Source organism: Pteronotus mesoamericanus, unplaced genomic scaffold (assembly GCF_021234165.1).
Source record: "Pteronotus mesoamericanus isolate MK-2021 breed Mesoamerican mustached bat unplaced genomic scaffold, CSHL_Meso_final contig_50, whole genome shotgun sequence".
NCBI classification, from domain to species: domain Eukaryota; kingdom Metazoa; phylum Chordata; class Mammalia; order Chiroptera; family Mormoopidae; genus Pteronotus; species Pteronotus mesoamericanus.
Genome location: NW_026555186.1, coordinates 23,611,858 through 23,636,979, shown reverse-complemented (window position 1 = coordinate 23,636,979; position 25,122 = coordinate 23,611,858). Strand labels below are relative to the sequence as shown.

Sequence of the window (25,122 nt, the reverse complement as noted above, 5' to 3'; positions counted from 1 at the left end):
CCACAGGGAGCTTGCTGCTTACTTGCTCTGTGACCTTAGGATAAGGGACTTCTGTTCTCCATGCCTCTGTTTCCTGACTGCAGCATGGGGAGGGCAGTGCCCATTTCACAGCCCATGCGCAAGATTCTACAGATATAATCCCTTTAGCCATGGTAATTACAAATATAATGAATTCTGGCTGACACACGCCTTCTTCAGCCACTCTTTTAATACTTCATTCCTACTCTAAGAACTCTACAAGTTTCCCATTTTTGCCTCTATGTTGGTAGGCCTGTAGCTGCAGTGCTGGTAGTCACATGGTCTTAACCACTGCAGCAGGTGGTGTCCACTCTGCAAGCTGAACTCCTACCGCAATATGAGAACGGGCTTCTGGCTTCTGAATGAGACCAAAGTGCAGCCTATTCGCAATTTCTAAATTTTAGATAGATCCTAATGTGCAGATGATGCCCCTTCCTACTGTGTGCACTGCAATGTCATCACTGTCTAAGAATGTCTGTGAAGCTGTGCTCTAATCTCCATGCCCTGCCACGTCTCAAAAGGCAAGTCTGTCACTTTCTGGAGCAAAGATGGAGAGTTTGCACCAGCATCCCTTCCTGGGATCATCACTGGGGGAACCAGGCAGCAAAGGACATCTTCCTCCCTCCCCCCAGCCCTGCATTATCATGGAAAATGCATTCCCAGGGATGGGAACAAGAGGGTATCCCATTTATGCACATGCCCTGAAACACAGTGTTCTGAGCACGTAGTACTACCTGAAGCTCAGAGAACTGGACACATGTCACATCCTCGGTAAAATATCCCTTTTATCCAGAAAGCCCTTTCTGTTACACGCATGCAAATTTCATCAGAAATTTCATTTAACTAGCACGCATTGGAAGAGGAGTGTGATGGTTCATTTCATGTGTTGACTGGACTGGGCTGTGGAGTGCCCAGACATTTGGTCAAATATTTTTCTGGCTGTGTCTGTGAGGGCGCTTCTGGGTGAGATAAACATTTGCATTTGGTAGAATGAATAAAGCAGATTACCCTTCCCAATGTGGGTGGGCCCCACTCAATCTGTTGAGGAGCTAAATAAAACAAAAAGGCAGACCCTCCCACATGACCCTCCTCTCTGACTGCTTTGGGCTGGGACAGTAGTTTTTTCCTGCCTTAGGTCTCAGATTGACCATTGGCTCTTTCCCAATGTCAAGCCCACTGGCTTTCAGACTGGAAATACACCACTGATTCTCCCCATTCTCAGGCTTTTGGACTCAGATTGGAACTAAACCATCACCCTCCTGAGTCTCCAGCTTGTTGACTGTAGATCTTGGGACTCGTCAGTTTCCATAATCTTGTGAGCTGATTCCTTTTAATAAATCTCTCTCTCTCTCTCTCTCTCTCTCTCTCTCTCTATTTTGTTGGTTCTCTGGAGAACACTGACTAATACAGGGAACTTAGGAGATTTATTTATCTGCCTTAGTAAATTCAGGAGGCCAAAAAGTTATTGACTTTTTTCTTGCTAGCCAAGATTCAAAGGATTTTAGAGAAATACTGGACTTCAGTGAACATGACTCACTCACTATACAGTGCTGCGAGGGAACAAAAGAGGAATTAACATATAGTGAGTGCTCACTTGAAGTCAGTCACTTTCACAGACATCAATTTAATGAGTTAAAGAAATATTGACTGACCTAAAGACTTAATTTAAGAACAAATCCCAGACACCAGTTCTACCATTTTCCTTTCCCAATTAATACAGAATTTACTAAATTGAAAAAGCCTCCGATCGAGCCATGATACAGGTTAATATAAGGCGAGGACCTCCTCTTCCTAAGGGAAAAGCTGTAGAAACTTTAAAGTAGAGGGTGTGATTACTTTCCTTGGTTAATTAACTGGGTGGTCACTTTAAACACACTATTCTTCCTGACAAAAACTGCATCATTGTTATGTAAAATAGGTGGTTTGATGTTTTGCCTTTCCAACCCAAAACGGCTAAGGCGGTGTCTCGGGCTAGATGTGTGGCCACCACCTGCACATAGGCTAGGTTGCTGTCATAGGTTTAGGCAGGCTCAGGGACAGGGCTGCCTTCTCACAGGAAGCCTTCCAGGCTCAGTGCCGCCCCAGATGTAAGGTTTTATTGCAAGATGTGAGGAATGGGTCCAGAAGTTAGTTTTCCTGACCTGCATCTTAAGAGAGCAACTTGGAGTCCTGCAGCCTCCCGCCAAGCTCTTTCTGGGACTTTATCTGCCAGGTGGACTGCAGAGAAGGTCCACGAGGAAGAGGATTACAGCTGAAATGAGTCTCTCTCTAAATACTCAGTGCACCTGCAATTTTTGATAAAGAACCCCAACTGGTGACTGACACAACAATGGAATGGAAAAGAATTTATGCCTAGAAACTACCTCTGTCAGTTATGTCACTCAGCTTCTTGGGCCTCATCTGCAAAACGGGTGAGGACAGCAGGGAAGGGGAGGAAGCGAACAGGGGTGGTTGGGACCACAGTATTTCTGAAACACATTTACCTTAAAAAACCCAGGCTTTTTTGTTATCTCTATAGAGAGTGGTTTTATCAGCATGATAAGCCTTTCAACTTACCAAAGGCTAAGTCCCTTCTCCTCCTTGGATGAAGAAGGATGGCAGGGTTCTTAGCTTGTCAGCCCTGTGTTTACTTCAACAAACATTTTGGAGCATTTGCTATAATGTGGACCCTGTGCCAGGATCTCAAAGTACAAAGTAAATTCAGAAACATATGGGGTCTTAAGGAAGATCCTGGTTGCTAGTTTAAGATAATACACACACACAAATGATGTGCACTAAGTTGTTCTTTTAAAAGAAAAACACAAAAACACTTGTATGGCAGTTTTAAAATGTCTTTGCAAGAGGAGACCAGTCTCAGTGACTCACTGGTAACGGAGTCTTTTGATAGTAATGCTGTGTGATGTCCGAGCTGAGGCTGGAAAGGCTTCGGCCTGGTTCTCCTGGGACGCTCAGTGTGGGGGAAGCCTTCCACCGTGCAGGAAGTCTGACTAACCTCAGACCTCATGCTGGCTGGTGTAGCGGCTCTGTTAACTGCCTCTGCTGAGCTCCCAGGGGACCCTCTCAACTGTGGACTTGCGAGAGAGCACAGTGGAACCTTTGCTGTGGAGAGCCCCAGCCGACGCCTGACTGCAAGGGCACAAGAGAGCCCAAGGGAGGCTTGCCCAGGCTGAGCTCTTCCTGAATGCCCAACCCACAAAACTGAGCAAAATAACATGGTGGTTTTAAGCTGCCGGTTTGGGGGTAATTTGTTATGCAGCAATAGCAACCAGAACAATATCTTCACCAAAATTATTCTTAAACTAATTGAGCATCAAAATCATGAAAACACTTATATTACAATAAGTTTTTCCAATGGGTATATAGTCTAAGGTGAAGGAAAGGAAGATGACAATGGTGAAAGTGACCTAAAAGCCTCATGCAATTTTCTCAAATGTCTTATATGTTTAAAGCATGGCCTTGAAAAGTTTAAATTTCCTCAAACTAGAAACATATCCATGAAACACTACATTCTTAAAAGCAAAAATTTACTTTAAGAAAAATGAAACCAAGATGACCCTTTAAATAGAAACTGCAGTTGTCCTATTTCCCTTTATCAGTGCTCTTCAGGACAACTGAATTTTTTGTTTTTCATTGAAAAAAAAAAAGTCACCCTGAGCCTTTATTTACTCTCTCCACAGTGAAACCTGGTGATCAGGGGAAAAATACAGGAAGGCAAGAGTAAGCTCCTGCCTCCCACTCTTCCAGTTGGATTACCTGGCATGTGATCCTCCCACCTTTAATTCATAGATATTTTCAACATCATCAAGATTTCAGTACTCTGCCCTGGCTGGTGTGGCTGAGTGGGTTGAGTGCTGGACTGTGAAGAAAAGGATCGCCAGTTTGATTCCTAGTCAGGGCACGTGCCTGGGTTATAGGCCAGGTCCCTAGTGAAGGGGCACAAGAAGCAACCACACATTGATGTTTCTTTCCCTCTCTTTCTCCTTCCCTTTCCCTCTCTCGAAAAATAAATAAATAAAATCTTAAAAAAAAAAGATTCCAGTACAGAGAGTGGTGTGTGATCCATCTCCGAAGAACGATGGTTTTATGACTTGGTGGACTGAGAGCTTGTGTGAGGATGCAGCCCCCAGTCACTGCAGAAAGTATCTCCATTTTGTTAACAGGTGACAATTTAAGGGTGTACCTGGGAGAACAGCTAACCATGCCTCTTCCTTTTGGTGTCTCTCTTTGCGAAGTTGTAATGATAATCCTGACTCGCCTCAACAGTCACTGCATCTGTAGGGGGGAAGCTGCAAACCAGTTTTTTAAATAAAAAATAGTATGAGAAAATACTAAATCAGCTTTGCAAATATGGTAGGTCTCAAAATCAACTAAACTTGAAAATTTGCATTTGCCCTGGCCACCTCTGCCTGCCTTTTGTCATCTGAATGTTAATATTCGCTATGTAAATAGAACAGTTAATGTGTGTGTGTGTGTGTGAGTGTGTGTGGGTGGATGGGGAGTGGGGGAGGGGTATCAGCAAAGAAATGTAAAACTCGCTCAAGGTCCTCTGGGCTCTGGAACTAATGAATGGAACCAAGTGGGAAGGCATCTATTTTCAGGATTGTATTAACTACAGGTGATACCTAAAGTCCCATATGAAAAAAAGAAACAAATGAATAAGGGGTTATCTAGATAAACAGAGTCACAGTAGGGTTCCTCTAAATGGCAAGTTCCTTTATTTATTTGGAATATGCTTACAAAAATATCAAAGTTTGTCCAGTGCAAAACTTTTCAGGAATATTTCTATTACAGAAAAAAGGGCAAGTGTCTATCAAACAACATTGGTTTCAAGGCCATGAGAAAAAGACATTTTAAAATATAGCTGTTTTTCTTTGCTAATCCAATTGTGAAATGTTTTCTCATTATTTCTTGTTTCCCTCTATGTTTGTGAGGTCTCATTCTTTGAAACTTGGCTCCAAGGGTGCTTCCTCTCTGAGACCTTCTGAGCTGCGAATCCTGGTCCCTCTTGAGCTGGGCTCCCACTGAACTTTATTCATTTCTCTCTACATGCAGTTCCAATGTGGAGCTGCAATAGCTTGTTTACATCATGTCTCCTCCATCAGACTGTGAGGTCCATTGGGCCAAGGACTGTGGCTTATTCATTCATCTTCATAATCCATTGAACAGCTCTGTGTGTAGCAGGTGCTCAGTCAATGCTGCAGAGCCTGTCTTGGGATCTGTCAGCCATCACTTTGTTTCCTTTGCACTTTTAATATGCAATACGTCTTTTCCTCTTAATGTTTGGGATTGTCACTGCATCCTTTTGAGTTTTGATGTGAGGTTCTTAATGAAGAGACAGAGGTCACATCAGCTAACTCCAGGCCCGCAGAAGTCTCCATGCGTGAGCGTGAGCTGAGTCATTGCTGCCCATTGCTGGCTTTGCTCCTCACAGCCACACCCCACCCTTATGCTCTATTTTCATTCCTTCTTCTCATTTCCCTTCTGGAGTACATGTGAAGGTGAGAAAACTTCATCTTACTACTATATTTGTACTTGCCAAATACTATGCTGAATCCAGCTGCAATTCTTAAATTATTCCGGAGGAAATGCTATATATTTAGTGCAAAATACATTTCTTTGCAATCTCTAGCTACAAAAGTCCTTTTCTATTTTTTAAATATGCATGGTGTAAGTAGAGCCCCATTCTGAACTTTTTCTGGTACTGAGAAACACAAGGTGAAAATACCTAAAACCATCACAAGTCATTGTTTCAATAATATCTAATGGCATGGGCCATGGTCACCCGAGGGGACAGGGGTGGGGGGAAGCATGGTGTAAAGCTACATAGAACTGAATTCCATTTAGGCATGTTACAAATTTCTTTTTTCTCTTTCTCCCTCTGTGTATATGAGTGTATAAAGATTGAAAGGAAATATATAAAGTATTAACAAGTGCTAATTCAAAGACATGGGACTTATATTTTCTCTGTTATATTTCTTTTCTGCATTTCTCAACTTACTATGATGATAATGTACATTTTTATTACTAGAAAAAAAACAGAATCCTGGCATGTTATTTAAAGAAAAAAAATAAAAAAGCTAAAAAGACAGAATAGACTTGGATATTTATAAGAAAATCTAAGTTTTGCACTGTAGCCTGGGAAAAGGGGAGAACAAAGTGGTTTTTTTTATGGTAGTATTTTTCTAATGAATACAACTTTTAAATTCTCAAGAGTAGAGAACAGTATAATGAGGTCCCAGGGATCCATCACTCAACCCATTAACCACACTGCCATCATTCTTTCATCTCCTTTTCCCTCCCCACTTCTTCTTCAAAGAAGGTTTTTTTTTGTTTTTTTTTTTAAAGGATCCCAGTTATCCTTTAATTTGTTTGGATATATTTTATTTTACATAGCTTGGGTTTTCTCTTCTTGGAAAGCTGACAAAGCCTCAAAGCTTCTGAACACCCACTAATGTGAGACAGCATCTTGATTCTGCAAGGATGTGCCTTTCAACCCCACCCCCAGATGAATCCTATTGAAGTTCCTGAGAGCAAACATCTATCAAAAGCAAAGCAATATGGCATTTACTCAACTTTACTCCTGTCCATTGAGTCAGAGAACAGACTCTAGGGTCCAGGAAAAAGCCAAGCCTGGCCAGGCCTTGGCAGCTCGAGCGGCCCCATTGTGATTCACGATTCGGGATGTAAACACATGCAGTGTTTAACCACTGCCAGTTTGCTTTGAATGTTTGATAGCCGTGACTGGGGCTTAGGAAGAACACAGTAGTGACTTCTTCACTGGGACTGAAGTTGAGGCTTTATTTAGTATTTGGGCAAGCGGCACCAGCAGCTGCAAGCCCTCAATGGGCGCTTTCTAGTCCCAGAGTGGGCTGCCCTGCCTTGCTGGGAGCTGGAGGTCTGGAGCTGCCCAGGAGCTGGGGGAAGGAGGAGGAAGCAGGACTGCCCCAGCCTGGGCCTTCCCCCAGCTCAGTGACAGGTGCCGAGGAACAAGAAGGAGGAGGAGCCCCTCCCCATCCGCTCCCAAGCCCAGGCTCAGTGTCAGACACTGACTGCCCTTTTTATTGCGTTTTTGTTTCAGGAATAGGGATATTAGCAGGCAGAGATGTACCCTGTGGCTTGGTCTTTCTCTGTTGGGCCAGTGGTGATGAGAACAATAACAAAGACCCTGACTTTGCTTAATGACCAAGACTCACTTAGATAACAGGCCAGCACAGCTCTTGGCAGCGAGCCCTCTATGTTTGATGTAGTGTGACCTGTTAGAGTGGGAAGGGGAATTGGAAGGCAACAGCTCTAAGTTGTATTTTGGTACTACCAAAGGACATTATCTTCTCTTGATTTGGACTGATGACCCTGCTTGTCATTAGCTATCACTTACAGGGGACTTTTCTGGGTCAGGTACTGAATTGGGTACTTTATGTTTATTTTCTTGCTCACCTGAAGTCTGCAATATTTTATTGTTTCTCTCTCTCTCCACAACCCTCCCCCCCCCGCCGCCACCCTTCTCTCTGTCAAAGGAGAAAATTGAGTATCAGAAAGGTTAAGTAATTTGTTCAGTGTTATCATGCAGCTTATAAATTGTACAGCCAGAAATCCATTTTTGGTATAACTGTAAAATGACTTTTACTCTTTTCAGGGAAGCACATAGCTTATACGTAGTAAATTTTAAATTCAAGACGCCAGGTGGTTGTAGCCTGAAACAGGTGAGTTGGTCATCGGAGTATAGAATAAGCCAATAATTTATATACACAACAGTATCTACTCTTCATCACACAGAATTCCAGGAAAATTCAGATGAGGTAGAATCATTAGGCAGGGTTGCAGAAGGATTCCTTCTAAATACTTTTAAGAAAACCCCCCAGTCTGTGCTTGGTGAGCCTGTAAAAAAATTTTAATGCCCTTAGGCCATTGTTCTTACTTTAAGTAATTGCTCACTGATTTTTAATTTAAAAAATGGACTTTATTGTTTAGAACAGTTTAAGATTTACAGTAAAAATTAAGAAGACAGTACGGTGTTCTTATATACCCTGCACCTTGTTTCTCCTATTATCATCATCTAGTAATGCACATTTGTTATAATTAATGAACTAGTAAGATATATCAGTAACTGAAGTCCATGGTTTATTCAGATTTCCTTTTCTTTACCTAATGTCCTTTTTCCATTTCAGGGTTCCATCCAGGATACCACAGTACATTTAGATGTCATATTTCCTTAGGCATCTCTTTGCTATAATAGTTTCTTACAGTTTCTTAATTTTGATTGTCTTGACAGTTCTGAGATATACTCACGATTTTGTGAGAGGTAAGAGGATGTCCCTCTTTTGAAGTTTGTCTGATGTTTCACTCATTAGACTAGTGTAATGGGGTTTTGAATAGAGAACCTCAGATGTAAAGTGCCTTTTCATCACGTAACATCAAGGATGTATACTATCAGTATTATTTATGACTGTTGAAGTTGACCTTGATTACCTGCTGGGGTAGAGTTTGTCAGGTTTTTCCCCTGGAAAGTTACTGCCCACCCCCTTTCTATACAGTGCTCTTTGGAAGTTATTATGCACAGCTCACACCTAAGTGGGGTGCTTGTCAACTTGTGAAATAGTCTTACTCATTTCTATCCTTCTCTCAAAGTGATTTCTTTGTGTTTGGCCTGATTTGTTACTAGTTATATTTATTAATCTCTTCACTTCTACTTCTACTCTACAAATTGTAACTACAAAATCAGAGACTTTCAGAGCTTGGAGAGTGTAGAGTGTACCTGGCTCTTTTAGAACTGGGTTATCTGATAGCCAGCTGAAGCAGAAATACATACAGGGATTAAAAGAATTTAATATTTCCCCAAAGAAAGGAAGTAGTCATCATGGGATAGTCAATTTGTTGCGTGTCCTGACTTTTATTTTAGGGACTGGTATTATTTTTATTTTGAATAATATTAAAGGGTGGAATAGTTTTTTCAGCATCAAAGTTCTAAATACTCCTCAGCTTTTACAGAAGAGCTGGAGAGGTGAAGTACATTGTTCCAGTTTATGAATGTAGTTTCTCAACTCAAGAAAACAAAGTCTGCTTGCTGCAGATAGGAACAGACATCTGCCATGAACACAGATTTCCCAACAAAACACAAAGACAGATGATCTTCTGATGATGAGGAGGAAAGCAAAGGTGATGAAGGAGGAGAGAAGCTTGAGATGGAGGTAGTATCATTTCTTCAGCATTATATACACAAACATTTGTTTGGACACCTACAGTATTTCTAAGAGTAAAGAAAAAATAACTCTAAAATAATGTCAGAAGTAAGCACAACTGTTACTAAGCATTTCAAATTTTAATCACCTCTATCTATGTATTAATGAGGGCAATTATTCTTTATACATTTCTATTCTCTTCGAATGTCTTACAATATATTTTTATTAATTAAAAAATTGAAACAATTAAAATTATATTAAGAATATAAAAACTGTCTCAGAGTCAACTTACGTTAGTGGAAGGAAAACTGAAAAAGTCAGCAGTGTGTCATTGACCTTGAAATGTTATTTGACTAGCAAACTGAGTAGCACACTCTTTAACATATTACCAAGGTCCCAGATTACTTAGGGATATCTTGCCTGTAAATCACATTTGTCTAAATTTTTTTGTGAGTGGGAAGACTCAGAAAGCAGAGTTCAGTTTTCCCCAGAAGAATCTGCCACCAAATCTATATAAAGAGCTGGTAAGCAAGATGGAATAGGTGAATTTACCCCAAGCGTACTGCTCAATGAAAATACACTGAGGGATATTTTAAAGGACGTTTTTAACAAGCATATTTGTTTGATTTATTTTATCTAATGTTCAGAGGAGGACACCAAATAGATACTCTCTGTTGGTGAAGGTCATGGTGGGCAAAGGGACCAGAGTCATAAAACTACGATTGAAGCATGTGGCAGTGGTGAGGAATAGGCAATGATGTAGCCCGATGTTTGTGATCTTTTCAAGAAAGGGATGTCTTTTGAAAGTCAAAATGTTTTCATCGGTCCACATATGAGAATAGTTGTATTTTATTATCTATTTAATGAGAAAATACAAAAATTACAAATTAGGAATGATATTAATCACATAACCACACCACAGCTTCCATATATATTTGAAAAACCAGTGACACACATGTGTGAAAACATGTATTTGTTAAGTCTGTGGACAGTGCTTGTTGTATAAAGACTTTGATAACCCTTGGGACCACTAATCAGGAAGCATGTACTTCTTCTGCTCCCTCTGCCCCACTCCCTTCCCATGCTTATCCCTAGGCTTTTGACCTAGGTCTTCTCTTCTGGTAGAAGAACTTTTCTACCTGGACTTCTACATCTCCAGAGAACTCTGTGAAGAGAAAGTACAGAGGCAACTCCACGTGGACTGCTACACTGACCTGTATGGAACTGTAGTGTTCTTCTAGAGTCCAAGCAACTCTTGGTCACATTGACCAATGCTTTCCCCCAACCCCTGCCACGTTGGAAGGTATATCATTCCTGACAGCAGCAAGAGTGGGCATTAAGGAGTATCCATGTCTTAGTGCCTTGAATCTGTCCATGCTCCACAAAACAGCCATCTCAAATCAAAAAAGGTATGAGCTCTGGGCTCAGACTCACTCACGAAGTCACTCATGAGCCCCTTTGTCCTTTTTTGGCTTCTACATGTGATGTATGCTTTTTTTGGTTCTCAGCAAAGGTCTTGCTTCTTGGTGGATCTGCCTTACACCTCTACTCCCCTAAGTTCCCTGATGTAGTTCTGATTTTCTATCCTAGATAGCTGTTTCAGGAAATTGTGGGGATAATCCAACAATTCTTTCCCACCTGGTTAGCTCATTCCCAGCACAAAGGTGCAACCTGGATAAGACAGTAGTTCCCCTTCTTTCCTTCTCCATCTTCTCCACTATGAGCAAAACAAAGCCAAAATGCAAACCTGTACCACCACTCTTGACTGATACCAAAACCCTAAAATTAAAGAGCCTTTGTTTTAGGTTTTAACCTTTGGTAAAACTGCTAAATGCCTCTACAAGCACAGGTAAAAGACTTATCAGTGTTACCACTAAATGAACTTACCAGATCCTTTCCTGATGGTGGATTTAAATCATGAGAAGGTAGAAAGAGAAGAACACTGAAGCTTCCTACTTCTACTTCTACCAACAGTTAGGAAAAGCAAAAATGGAAAAACAAAGGTAAGACAGTTTAAGATTAAAATTAGGGTTTTTATGCTATTGTCTTTCTTGCTTCACAATGCAGTAATCAAAAGTTTTTTTTCTAGACAAGATATAGGCAGATAACTGATTGATTGTAATTTAGTTCATACTGGGCGTGACCAGTTTAGCAAGACTCTTGAGAGGTGCTTAAGATGGGGCCAGGATGGGGAAAAAGTCAGTGTAATTGAGGCAGTGGGTTGTGGTCAGGTCAACACAGGACACACAGAGCACTCACTTTGTTCCTGATGCTATTTTATGTGATATATATCCAAGACATAGGTGCTGTTATTATGCCCGGATGAGTAAAGTGAGGCCAAGAAAGATTGAATTACTTGCCCTACCCACTCAATAATTGTCAGGGCCAAGAAATGAACCTAGGCAGGGTGTTCCTAAAATCATATCTTTAAATCAACACTGTGCTCTGGACCAGAGAGGAGAGCCAAAAGCACACTCTGGTTCTAGCTCAAGCACTGCCTCTTGTGTGATTTTAGGGCAGGTCATTTAGTCTCTCTGGCCTTATTTCCATCACATGTTAAAGGAAAAGATCAAAGTAAATGACACAAGATTCTCTCACTGCTCCAACATGCAGTGATTTTATGTTGAACTCACGTGGCCATGAGACTTGGCAAACTGTGCAACTAAGAGTTTGAGAGTAAATACTGTCTCCTCTACTCAGCTCCCTGCCCCGGCACCCTCCCCTCGTCCCCAACGATTTACATGCTCAGAGTTGGGTTTTTTTTGCCTTGCTTTCCTTATCCTCACTGTTAAATATGCTAGATAGCAATGATAACAGAACTGCTGGGAGAGGTGCTTGGATCTATTAAAGGAGAGGAGAAGGAAGGAGGAGCATTGACACCAGAGGGAAAACTTGCTTGACATTTAGCAATGACATTAGCCAAGTTAGTTATCTTCTCTGAGTCTCAGCTTCTACCTCTGCAGTGGTAGTAGTAACTAGTTAAAGAGTTTTCTGTGGTGATTCCATAAGATATTAAATAACCAGAGTCAGCACCTGACACACAGTAAGTGCTCACTAAGGTTTAGTTCCAGTTACTTTTTCTATAATTTTTCCTTGCTAATAGGTGAGATGTAGAATCTATAATTGTAAGGCCACTAGGGGTGCCATGTGACATCATATCCCCTTCTACTGTCCCAGGTAGAAGGGAGTTACTTCCCCTTTTGTAGACACTTCTTGAGGTATTTACTTGGCTCATAACAATTATCTCTTCTTTAAGAATGGCCCTGATACATAGATGGCTTCAGGTGCAACTAACAGAAAACACAACTTCTAAGAGTTTAAGTAATAAAGAAATTTATTATCTATGTATATATCTGTTAAGTCTGTCTGGTGCAACAGAATGTAAGCTTCAGGTGAAGATTACTCCAGTAGCTGAGTGATAGTACTGAACAGATGGTACCTTAGGGCTCCTCAGTGAAAATACTTCCTTAATGTTTAGGACCCAAACTGTTACAATAGCATTTCTCCTGCATTTTGTTAATATAAAAAGAAAGTCACAGAAAAAAAGAATCTACAGAAAGATCAAATCACAAAGGAAGAGAGCAAAAGAAGAAAAAAAGGCATTACAAAACAACTAGAAATCAATGACCAAAATGGCCATAAGTCCATACCTGTCAGCGATTACTTTAAATGCAAAATAAATTCTTCAAACAAAAGACATAGAGTGGCTAAAGAGCTAAAATAAAAATAAATAAATAAATAAATAAATAAAGCAGACCAATCTATCTCTTGTCTATGAGACCCCTTCTTGATGTAAGAACACATAGAAACTGAAAGACAAGTAATGGTTTCCATGAAAGTCGAAACCAAAAAAAAAAAAAAAGCTGATATAGCCACATTTATATCAGAAAAAAAATGGACTGGAACAAGTGACAATGATGGTCATTATATAATGATACGGTAGTCAATCCAACAAGAGAATATAGTGCTTGTAAATATTTATGTACCAAACATAGGGGCACCAAAATATATATAGTAATTATTAAGAGACCAAAAAGGAGAAACAGACAGCAATACAACAACTTTAGAGAACTTTATTATTTTACTTTTGCCAAATAAATAGATGATCCAGATGGAAAATCAATAAGGAAATATTGGCCCCAAATGACACGTTAGACTAGATTAATATAACAGACATGTGTAGAATGTTCTATCCAAAAACAACAGAATATACATTCTTCTTGAGCACACACGAAACATATTGCAGGATAGATCATGTGTTAGGCCACAAAATAAGTCTTAGTAAATATAAAACGATTGAAATCATATCAAATATCTTTTCTGACTATAATAATTTGAAACTAGAAATCAAGAAGAGCAAGAGTAAAACTGGAAAATCCACAAATATGTGGAGATTAAACATGAAACTAAACAACCAATGGGTCAAAGAAGAAACTAAAAGAGAAATTAAAAAAAAATTGAGAGAAGTGAAAATAAAAATAAAGGATGCCAAAACTTATCAGGTGCAGCCAAAGCAGTCTTAAGAGGGAAGTTTATAATGATAAACACCTACATTAAGAAATAAGAAAGATTATGAAAATAGTCATATTTTATAATCAAGTGGGATTTATTACAGGAATGCAAAGATGGTTCAACATCTGTAACTCAGTCAATGTGATATACCACATTAATAAATTGAAAGATAAAAATCACATTATTTATATAGATAAAGAAAAATTGACAAAATTCAACATCCATGTATGATTAAGACCTTTAACAGACTGGGTATAGCAGAAATTTATTTCAATATAATAAAGGCCATCCATGCCAAACCATCAGCTAACATCATAGTCAACAGTGAAAAGCTGAAAGCTTTTTCTCTAAGATCAGAAAACAAGAGAAGAGTGCCCAGCCTCACCATTTTGCCAACATAATTCTGGAAGTCCTAGTAAGCGCAATTAGGCCAAAAAAATAAAAAAGAAAAAAAAAGAAAAGAAAAGAAAAAAGAAACAAAAGGTATCCAAATCAAGGAGAAGTAAAACTATCACTATTTGCAGATGGCATGAAATTATGCATAGAATACTCTAAAGATATCACCAAAAACTATTAGAGCTAATAAAAAATGAATTCAACAAAGTTGCAAGATGCAAAATCAATATACAAAAATCAGTTGCATTTCTATACACTGAGAATGAACTATCAGAAAGAGAAACTAAGAAAATAATCCTATTTACAATTGCATCAAAAAGAATAAAATACTCAGGAATAAATTTAACCAAGAAGGTGAAAGACCTGTATATTGAAAACTATAAGACATTAATGAAAGAAACTGAAGACACAAATAAATGGAATATCTATTTCATGGTCATAGATTGAAAGCATTAATACAGTAAAAATGTCTATACTACCCAAGTCAATTTAAAGATTCATTGTAATCACTATCAAAATTCCAAAGTCATTTTTCACAAAATTAAAACAAACAATACTAAAATTTGTATGAAACCACAAAAGGCCCTGGATAACCAAGACTCTCTTGGGAAAGAAGAATAAAATGAAGACATCACACTTCCTGAGTTCAAATTATATTACAAAACTATAATAACATAAATAGTTAATAACATAAATAGTAGAGTATTAACATAAAAAAAGACACATATAAATGGAAGAGAATAGAGAGCCCAGAAATAAACTCATGCATATGTGGTCAATTAATTTATGAGAAAGAGCCAAGAATATATAATAGAAAAAGGACAGTCTCTTTAATAAATGGTATTGGAAAAACTGGACAGCCACATGCAAAAGAATGAAACTGGACCACTATCTTAATACCGTATACAAAAACCAACTCAAAATGGATTAAAGACTTGACTATTAGATCTGAAAGCATAAAACTCCTAGAAGAAAACATAGGTGTCTTGACATAGGTCTTGGTGAATTTTTTCATTTGAAACCAAAAGGAAAAGCAAAAATAAACAAGTGTGACAACATCAAACTAAAAAGCTTCTGTACAGTGAAGGAAATGACCAAGAAAAGGAAAATGGAATGGTCAAAAATATTTGCAAATCGCATATCTCATAAGGGGTTAATATCCAAAATATATAATGAACTCATACAACTCAATAGCAAAATAAATAAGTAAATAAACAATCCAATTAAAAAACTGGCAGGGGATCTAAATAGATTCCTTTTTTCCCAAAGAAGACATAGAGAGAGCTAGCAAGTCCATGAAAAGATGTTCAACAATCACTAATCATCAGGGCAATATAAATCAAAACCACAATGAGATTATCACCTTACACATGTTAGAATGGCTATCATCAGAAAGACAGGAAATAACAAGTATTTGTAAGGATGTAGAGTAAAGGAACCCTCATGCACTATTGGTAAGAATGTAAATTGGTGCATCCACTATGGGAAAACAATATGGAGGTTCCTCAAAAATTAAAAACAGAACATATGATCCAGCAATTCCATTTCTGGGTGTTTATCCAAATAAAATGAAAACACTAACTCAAAAAGATATCTGTACCCCATGTTCATTGCAGCATTATATACAATAATCAGGAAATGGAAACAACCTAAATGTCTATCAGTGACAAAAAAAATGTGGGATGTAGATAAAATGGAATATTATTCAGCCATAGAAAGAAGGAAATCCAACTATTGGTGACACCATAGATGAGCCTTAAAGGCATCATACTAAGTAAAATAAGTCAGATAAAGAAATATAAATACAGTTATCCCACTTACATATGGAATCTAAAAGAAATAATAAACTCGTGGGTATGAAGAACAGTTTTGAGGTTGTCAGAGGTAGGGGATGGGAAGTTGGAAAAAACGGGTAAAGCAGGTTAAAAGGCAAAAACTTACACTTATAAAAGAAGTCCTATGGATGTAATGTACAGCATGGTGACTATAGCTAATAATACTGTGTTGCATATTTAAAAGTTGCTAAGAGAGGATCTTAAAAGTTCTAAACACAGGGAAAATTTGTAGATATGTGTAGTGATAAATGTTAACTAAATTTACTGTGGTGACTGTATTGCAATATACACAAATACTGAGTCATTATGTTGTACACCTTAAACCAATATAATGTTACATGTCAATTATATCTCAATTTAAAAGAAGGGAAAGAAATTGTGATACATACCTCCTTCACATTGAAATACTATTCAGCCCCAAAAAGAAGGATATTCTGCTATTTGATGTGAATGGAGCTTGAGGGCATTATGCTAAGTGAAATAAGTCAGATAAAGAAAGACAAATACTGTATGATCTCACCTATACATGGAATCTAACAAACACCTAACATAAAAAATAGAGAACAGGTACCAGCCAGGATGGCATAGGTAGATATGCTTTGTCTCCTCACACAATCAAAATAAGGATAACAAACAATTTTTAAAAAGACACAACAACAGCCAGAACTGTAAGAAAATCAAAATGTATGGAAGTCTGAAAACCAAGGAGTTACAGAAGAAACATTTATCCAGACGGGTAGGAGGAGCAGAGTTGGGCAGCCAGAGTGGAGAGGACACATCGCAAGGTGGCAGCTGGGGGGACCAGGTGGGCCAGGTGGTGGCTGGCAGACTGGGTGGTCACACATTCACATGCAGATAAAAACTGGGAGGAACAACTGGGGACCGAGAGAGATCTCACAATCCAGGGTTCCAGCACTGGGAAAATAAAGCCTCAGGACCTCTGGCTGTAAAAACCCATGAGGGTTGCAGCAGCAGAATAAACTGCTAGTCTCTTAAGAGAGTCCATTTAAGGGGACCAGGGAGTCCTAGAACATACACAGGCCTACCCACTCAGGAATCAGCACCAGGGCAGCACCTTGAAGGTTGCAATTTGCTTGTGGGAAGCGGGGGAAGTGAGTGAAAGTGGGGTGAGAGCCAAGCAAGTGGCATTGTTTCCTCTCTGACCCCTCCCCCACATACAGTGCCACAACATGGTGAAGTGGGTTGCCTGTCCAGTTGAATACCTAAGGCTCTTCCCCTTACAATGTAACAGGAGTGTAACAATGTAACAGGTGTGCCAAGACAAAGAAATATGGCCCAAATGAAGGAACAGATCAAAACTTCAGAAAAAGAATTAAGCAACGAGGAGATAGCCAACATATCAGATGCACAGTTCAAAACACTGGTAGTCAGGATGCTCAGAGAAATGATTGAGTACAGACACAAAATAAAGGAAGAAGTGACGGCTTTTCCTTTTATTTCACCACAAAGTGAAATAAAGAAAAATACACAAGGAACCAACAGTGAAGGGAAGGAAATCGGGTCTCAAATCAATGATTTGAAACAAAAGGAAAAAATAAACATTCAACCAGAATAGGATGAAGAAACAAGAATTAAAAAAAAATGAGGAGAGGCTTAGGAACCTCTGGGACAACTTTAAATGTACCAACATCTGAATCATAGGCGTGCCAGAAGGAGAAGAAGAAGAGCAAGAAATTGAAAACTTATTTGAAAAAATAATGGAGGAAAGCATCTCCAGTCTGGCGAAGAAAATGTACATGTCCAGGAAGCTCAGAGACTCCCAAACAAGTTGGACCGAAAGAGGCCACACCAAGACACATCATAATAAAACTGCCAAAGATTAAAGATAAAGTGAGAATCTTCAAAGCAGCAAGAGAAAAGGAAAGAGTTACTTACAGAGGAGCTCCTATAAGGCTATCAGCTGATTTTTCAAAAGAAACCTTACAGGCAAGAAAGGGCTGGGAAGAAGTATTCAAAGTCATGAAAGACAAGGACCTATACCCAAGATTACTCTATCCAGAAAAGCTATCATTTAGAATGGAAGGGCAGCTAAAGTGCTTCCCAGATAAGGTAAAGTTAAAGGAGGTCATCATTTGCAAGCCTTTATTACATGAAATGTTAAAGGGAGTTATCTAAGAAAAAGAAGATCAAAACTATGAACAGTAAAATGACAACAAACTTACAACTATCAACACCTGAACTTAAAAACAAAAACAAACCAAGCAAATAACTAGAATAGGAACAGAATCACAGAAATGGAGATCACATGGAGGGTTATCAGTGGGGAGGGGGAGCAGGGAGAATGGGGGAAAAGCTTCAGGGAACAAGAAGATAATTGGTAGGTATAGCATAGGCGGAGGGATGTTAAGAATAGTATAGGAAGTGGAGAAGCCAAAGAACTTGTATATAGGACCCATGGACATGAACTAAGGGGGAGAGATGCTGGAGAGAATGGGAGAACCTGGCAGAAGGGGATAAAGGGGAAAAGAAAAATGAAACAACTGTAACAGCATAATCAATAAAATATACTTAAAAATAGAGAACAGATTGTAAGTGAGTTGGGGGCATTAAGTTAAAGTGGTCAAAACACATAAACTTTCAGCTACAATATAAATGAACTCTAAGGGGTGCAATGTGTAGCATGGTGACTTTTTAACAATATTGTTTTGCGTATTTGGAAGCTGTTAGGAGACTAAATCTTAAAAGTTTTTTTACCAAGAGAGAACGTAGTTGTAACTATGTTAGATGACTGGCATTGACTAAACACACTGTGGTAGTGATTTTGCAATATTATACGTATGTCAAATAAGTATGCTGTACATCTTCAACTAATACAATGTTATATGTCAGTTATATCTCCATAAAACTGGACAAGAAGAAACAAACAACAAAAAAGGGTCACATGGCCAGCTGGGGTTCAATGTGGACCTACACAAGGTCACAGGTACTAGGAGGGAGGATTTGTGTGGGGCCGTCTTTGGAGATTAGCTATTGCAACTGGACAACCAGAATCCTTCTGTTAATGTCCTTCTTTAGTCTCTTGAATTAAACCAAGTCAAGTTTGATCGCTTAAAACCAAAATCTCTTTAATTAGTATTTGAAAACATCCCTAATATTAAAGGGTAAAATAAGGAAAAGAGAAAAAAAATGGAAGAAGTTAATAGAAGTCGGTGACCAAAAGTCAACTGTATATTTGTGTGTGTGAGTGTGCGTGTACATGATTATCTCCAGAGATCTCATAACTTTTTACAAAATAAAGTTTTACTATTTTTGTTTTTCAAGACATCATTGTACTTAAAAATATGTCTGTATGTATTCCTAAGATATAAAGAGTTAAAAATCCACAATACCATTACCACACTTAAAAATTAGTAATTCATTAATATCAGTTAACAGCAGATTTTTTTAACTGTCTAATAAATGACTTCAAATTTTATATTTTTACAATCTCTGATGGGTAAGAATAAGGTGGGTAAGAAGTTCAAAATGATATAATACGATTCTCGTAAATTAAGTAGATATTTGATTCCATCAAAATATTTTTTAAACATTACCTATGAATTAATGATGATGTTGGTATGTTGGTGGTTAGGGGAGGGAGCCCCCATAGCTGTCATGGTCCATGAACTCAAGGATGAAGTAAAACAGACACTTGTATAAGAGACTGCCCTTCCTCTGCTTGTTGTACCCTTCCCCCCAGTCTTCCCAATCAGCTCAAACTTGACCTCTTCTCTTACCTTAACTCTATCCATTCCACTAGGCAGAGTTATTCATTCTCTTCAGTGAGTTGTCATAGCAATGTCTAGCTATCTTCAATTTATCGTTTACTCTGGCAGATGTAACTTTTTGTTATGAGCAGTAGGCAGAATTCGAAGGTGACCTCTAATGATCTGTTTGTATAATTCCTTCTCATTGCATGTGAGAAGGGCTTATGAATGTGAGGACATGTTATTACCATGACTCTATAACAATGTATATGGCAAAAGGGATTTACAGATGAGATTAAGGTGTCAAAGAAGTTGACCTTAAAATAGTAAGATTACCCTGAACAGGACTGGCCAACCTGATCAGGTCACCTTTGAAAAGAGATGAAGCTTTTCAAAAGAGACTTGAAGCATTAGATGATTTGATGCAAAGGAGATAACCCATTGTTTGCTTGGAGCTGGAGGAGGCCACGTGGTAAGCAATGCAATCAGCCTCTAGGATTTGAGAACAGCTCCTGGCTGACAGCCAGAAAAGAACTTCAGTCCTATATCTTCAAGGCATGAAATTCTGTCACAAGCAGGAGCTTAGGATAGAATCCCAGCTCCAGATAAGAATGCAGCCCACCGAGCACCTTGATTTTAACCCTGCGAGACCCTGAGCAGAGAACCCACTTGTGCTGCACCCAGACGTCTCACCTACAGAACTGTGAGCTAATAAATGGGTGTTGGTTTACACTACTAAACTTGCAATTTGTTGCACAACAATAGAAACTAATATATTATGTATATGTCTTCTCCACTAAATGGTGATCTCCTAGAAGGCAGGACTCATGTTTTAATTATCAGTATAGACCCCTCTGAGCAAAGTGCCAGACTTGGAGCAGTGGTCTAATAAGTGTTTGTTGAATAAATTAATATATTAATAAGAAGTGCTGCAGTTTGCACTGCTGTATAGGAAATTAGAGACAAAGATTCAATGCACTCAGTTTATTTCTGTAAGTGTTCTTCAGATGCCCACTCGGTACTCAGCACCACGTCACTGTCATGTTTCTCCAAGGTAATGTCTCTGATTCTCTTGGTCTCCCAATGTCATATCATCAAATACTGCGTTTTCAAACATTACTGACACAGGCATAGTTAATCAGGGTTATCATGGTATGGCTTTATTATGCTGCCCTTACAGAACTTCTGATTAATGCCACTTATGATTATAATTTGGGCAATTCATTTAATCTCTCTGAACATCAGCTTATTCACTAATATAAATAAGAATAAAAATAAGAATACATTATGTCACCCCTAGCCATAAGACTGTATAATCTGTGAATTTCATGTGTTCTCTCCATCCTTATGCATTATCTGTATAATGAGATGGTCACAGTGTGGCTTTCAGGCTCAAGAAATGAAAAGGCCACAATAATCCACACATGGAACACCCTAACTGCATTATTTTCTCCCTGTAGTTCAAAAGGAGCATCTCAGAATCCTCAAGAAGCAAGAAGGAAACATGTTCATATTTTCAAAATAATCTCCCAATATCTTGGCCTAAATGTTTAAAAAAATGATAAACAGATTTTTGACTCTGAAAAAGTTCAGGCATTATAACATAACTGGAAGAATACCAGTCTAAAAGGCTTGACATTTGACTATCTGGACAACAATAGAGCACACTCAAAATGAAAAGAAAATGACATAATGCTTAAACTATGCTTTAAAGGCCACCCCCAATTTTTTTGTGTGGGGGTAGGGAGGAGCTTGGATAATGTAAGAACGAGTTTTTCAAGGGTGGATGAAGACATTAAAAGTGAGCAATATCCAGCAGCTTCCAGTTGGCCAGCATTTTTTAACCCAGGAAAATAAAAGACATTTGTATCTAATTTTGTTTCTCTCCACAAACAAACAAAAAAAAATATTCAGAGAAAGAAGCTTTTCATTCACTTAGCAAGTAATTCCTGAGCTCCAACCGTGAGCTAGGTACTGCTTTAAATGACAACAACAGAGCCATGAACCTGCCTGTGGAGCCTACAATTTTAAGTATATTAAGCAGGGGTCACTTTAGCCAAGGAATTCAGCTCCATTCAATTCCATGAATGTCCGGTCTATGCCAAGCACTAAGTGCAGAGGTAGTTTCTCAGTAAAGCTAATAAATTTGAAGCTTCCTGGCTGCTTACTTTCATAGGCCCCTTCTAAGGTTCTGTGTGTCTTCCTCACGGGTTTGGCATTCATTCTGATGTATGGATGCTGGCCCTACCAGGGTGTGACGCTTCATCTTGGATCTATAGGTAATGTCAGTTGGCTGCCAGTGCCTCCTCCATTTTTGTGATGCCCCCTCCCCTTGATATCCTGCAGCATGAGGGGTCTCCCTGAGTATCCAGAACCCAACTTTCGCAACAAGGAGAAAGTCGAATGAATGTCACTCCAATCTCTGCTTAGAGCCCATTCAACTAAGGTTCTACCATGAGCACTTTGTGCTACACTATTCCCCGCCCCTGCCCAAGACCACTAATAGGCTGCTGGGCTTGGCTGCGGTTGGGCCAGCCACTAACGCAATGGCCAAACAGCCAGCTAGAATGCTTTCCAGTGCCATTTTAGGTCTGGAGCCCCGAGGGCTTTTCCTTGGATAAAAGGCACCTCTAGAACAAGAAATTTTTTCAGCTGTGGCATGACCAACAAATTCTGAAGCTGAAAGAACCTTTCCTAAACCATTAATAATAATAGTAATGATAATAACATATTTCTATCTAGTACACCAGAAGACAAAATTATCTTTCTATTCTCTTCACACAAAATGGTGTTATAAAAATTTTATCATGTGAAGAAGGGTCAATGAGTATAAAGTCAAAAAAGTAGGGAAAAGATGTATTATTTAGGTGGGTCAAGCAGTTAAGTTGTAACAGTAATAATAATTGTTAATTAATACTAATAACGATAATGCTATTTTTCTGGATGCTTTTTAAGACTTGTAATTTGTTATGCTTATTTTAATTTGAAATAGATATACACTCTTGAACTTAATTTTCCATCCTCTTTCCTAAAGAAAGCTCCATATTTGATAAGTTTCATGCCTTGTAAAAACCTGGATCTCTCCCGACAGAGCACCTTTTGCTGAAGGAGTAGGCAGAGGAAAAAACGTAGCAAATCACTAAAATCATAAAGAACTGATTCCCACAGCTTTTCTTTATTCCATTAAATCTTCACCCTCTCATGCTTGGTCTTGAATCTATTTAAAAAGCTGAGAAGATTCTAATGTCAATAAAGTGTTCAAAATATCTAAATACAAAAGACTTGCCTGGCCTGATCTCACTGGAAAAAGTAGAACCCAACTCCGTCTTCCTCATTTGGAAGAAGACAAATTAGCCTGGATTACTTTTTGGAAAGGAATTACTTTGGAAGTACAGAGTTCCAGAAACTGAAGAGCATATCATTTCATTAGTGCATTTCTTTGAATATTAGTTATTACTACAGAGGCAGCCACTATCAGATGTCTTCAACATATCAACTGCTACTTTCCATCTATTCAGAAAGGAATGGCAAGGCTGAGAGCCAATGAAGGGAAAAGAAAGGACTGCCCACTCTGTTACAACAAAACCAAAGAACTCTTGATTTATCAGTACATTTGGCACATTCTTTTTAGGGGGAGGAGTTGAAGGGGTGGTGGAAATAAAGGGTTGTAAATTTTATAAATGCAAGCCCTCTAAAGTAGGCCAATTGGTCAGCTGCAAACTTGGCAGCATCATGAAGCATGTGTGCTGGGGCAGCTTCAGAACACGATGTTCTGGTTCCCTCTGAGAGCAAAGGAGAGTGGAAGAAAGGCTCAACCCAGGGCAGAGAGAGCGCTCAGCACAGAGCGCTCAGACGTGCAAGAGGGCCAAGAGACAAGGAAATGCTAAGGAATAAAGGCAATGTGGTTAGGCTCCTGAACACAGAATTAATGGGGGGTGGGGGGCAGACCAAACAAACCATGAAAGCCCCTGAGAGAGGTGCTGTAGTTCTGATGTTTACTGAAACTAAATCCTGGAAAATTCAGAGCAGTTGTGTGATGGATGATTAAAAGTAATAACTAAATGTTTTATGTAACAGTATGGGTGAAATTTTGCAAAAGTAATTGGACCTAATACTGAGATTATAAACTTTGAACCACAAAGATCTGAGGCATGAAGAGAAAAAGAACACACAAAAAAAGAATCACGTAAAACACAGGTTTTTTTCAGCTCCAAATTTAATAAGAACCTGCTAGGGCTTTTTTGAACCTAAATTTACATTTCATATTGTTTCAATAATTACTCAGTTGCTAATAGAGAAAATAATAATGTATAATACATGAAAATAACAAAATATTTGGCACATTTGAAAATCCAGCTTTCTCAGGTTTGTAAGAAAGTAAACTGAATACTTAAAGTGCAAAATATATGAAATAGTGTTAACAGTTCATGAAAATTAGGAGTAAAGTAAGTTATATTTTAATTCATAAAACACTTTGTGAAATGATACTGACTTGACTATTTGTAATCTTGAGATTTTTAATTTTTATTCAAGTTATTCTTAAATTGTGCTATAGTGATATTTTATTACACAGAATAATTTACAACTGATAGCATGCAACAAATAAATTCACATATTTTTATTAAAATATCCAGTAATGTCATAAGTGTGAAAGAACAAAGACTGAACTAGTGATAATTTCTTAATTCCGAATGTACACTATCATTTAAAGTTTTAAGTTGAAAATAATTTCTTAAGGAATGCCTCTATACCTGATTTACTGCATAGTAGAAGTATAAATGCAAAAATGGTTTTTAACTTAATATCGTCCCTTCCTCCTCCAGGTAGGGGAAAAAAAAAGCCACCTTACTTATCAGCATTAAAAACCAGAGACAGTAGAGGCCAAAAGACTCAGCTGGTCTTTGTAAAAGAGTTTATAGCTTTCAGCTGAAATCTCTGAGCATTCTCATTCTCAGCTGCTTGCTCTCTTTGAGCTCCCTGTAGCCTCTGACCCCATTTCCATGGAGACAGAGGTAGAAAAGGGTAAAAATAAGTAAAGGGGGAAAACTTTTTTAAGGCAGCATTCCCAAATCTCCACTCCTCCAATGCTAATGGCTGTCCTAGTTAAGACTAGCCACACATTAGTAACTGAAATTCACTTTTAGTTCTTCAAGGTTAAATGACTGAAAGTAAGGTATTTGATAGTAAAGGTATATTTGCGTAAATAAAAGACATCTTTCATGGTACTATCTAACTGAAGCTCAGAACTGAAGCTTGAAATCAGTGTAAAATGGCTTCTGACATTTAACAATGTGGAGAGAATCCTATCTACTATTTTTCAGTGTCTAGTTTTGGCTGAGACCTGTAAATGTTAAATGTCAGAACCTGCAGACTCCTGTAATGGGGCAGGGAGGGATGGTTGGTGTTCCCCCAAATACCGGAAAGCCAAGATCTTCATCAAGAGAACTCAAAAAAAAAAAAAAAAAAAAGAAAGAAAGA

General features: G+C 38.5%; 1 pseudogene; it reads right to left on the bottom strand.

Annotated features, from left to right (window-relative positions):
* Positions 1-25,122, bottom strand: part of LOC129074738 (low molecular weight phosphotyrosine protein phosphatase-like) — a 191,769-nt pseudogene that overhangs the window by 302 nt on the left and 166,345 nt on the right.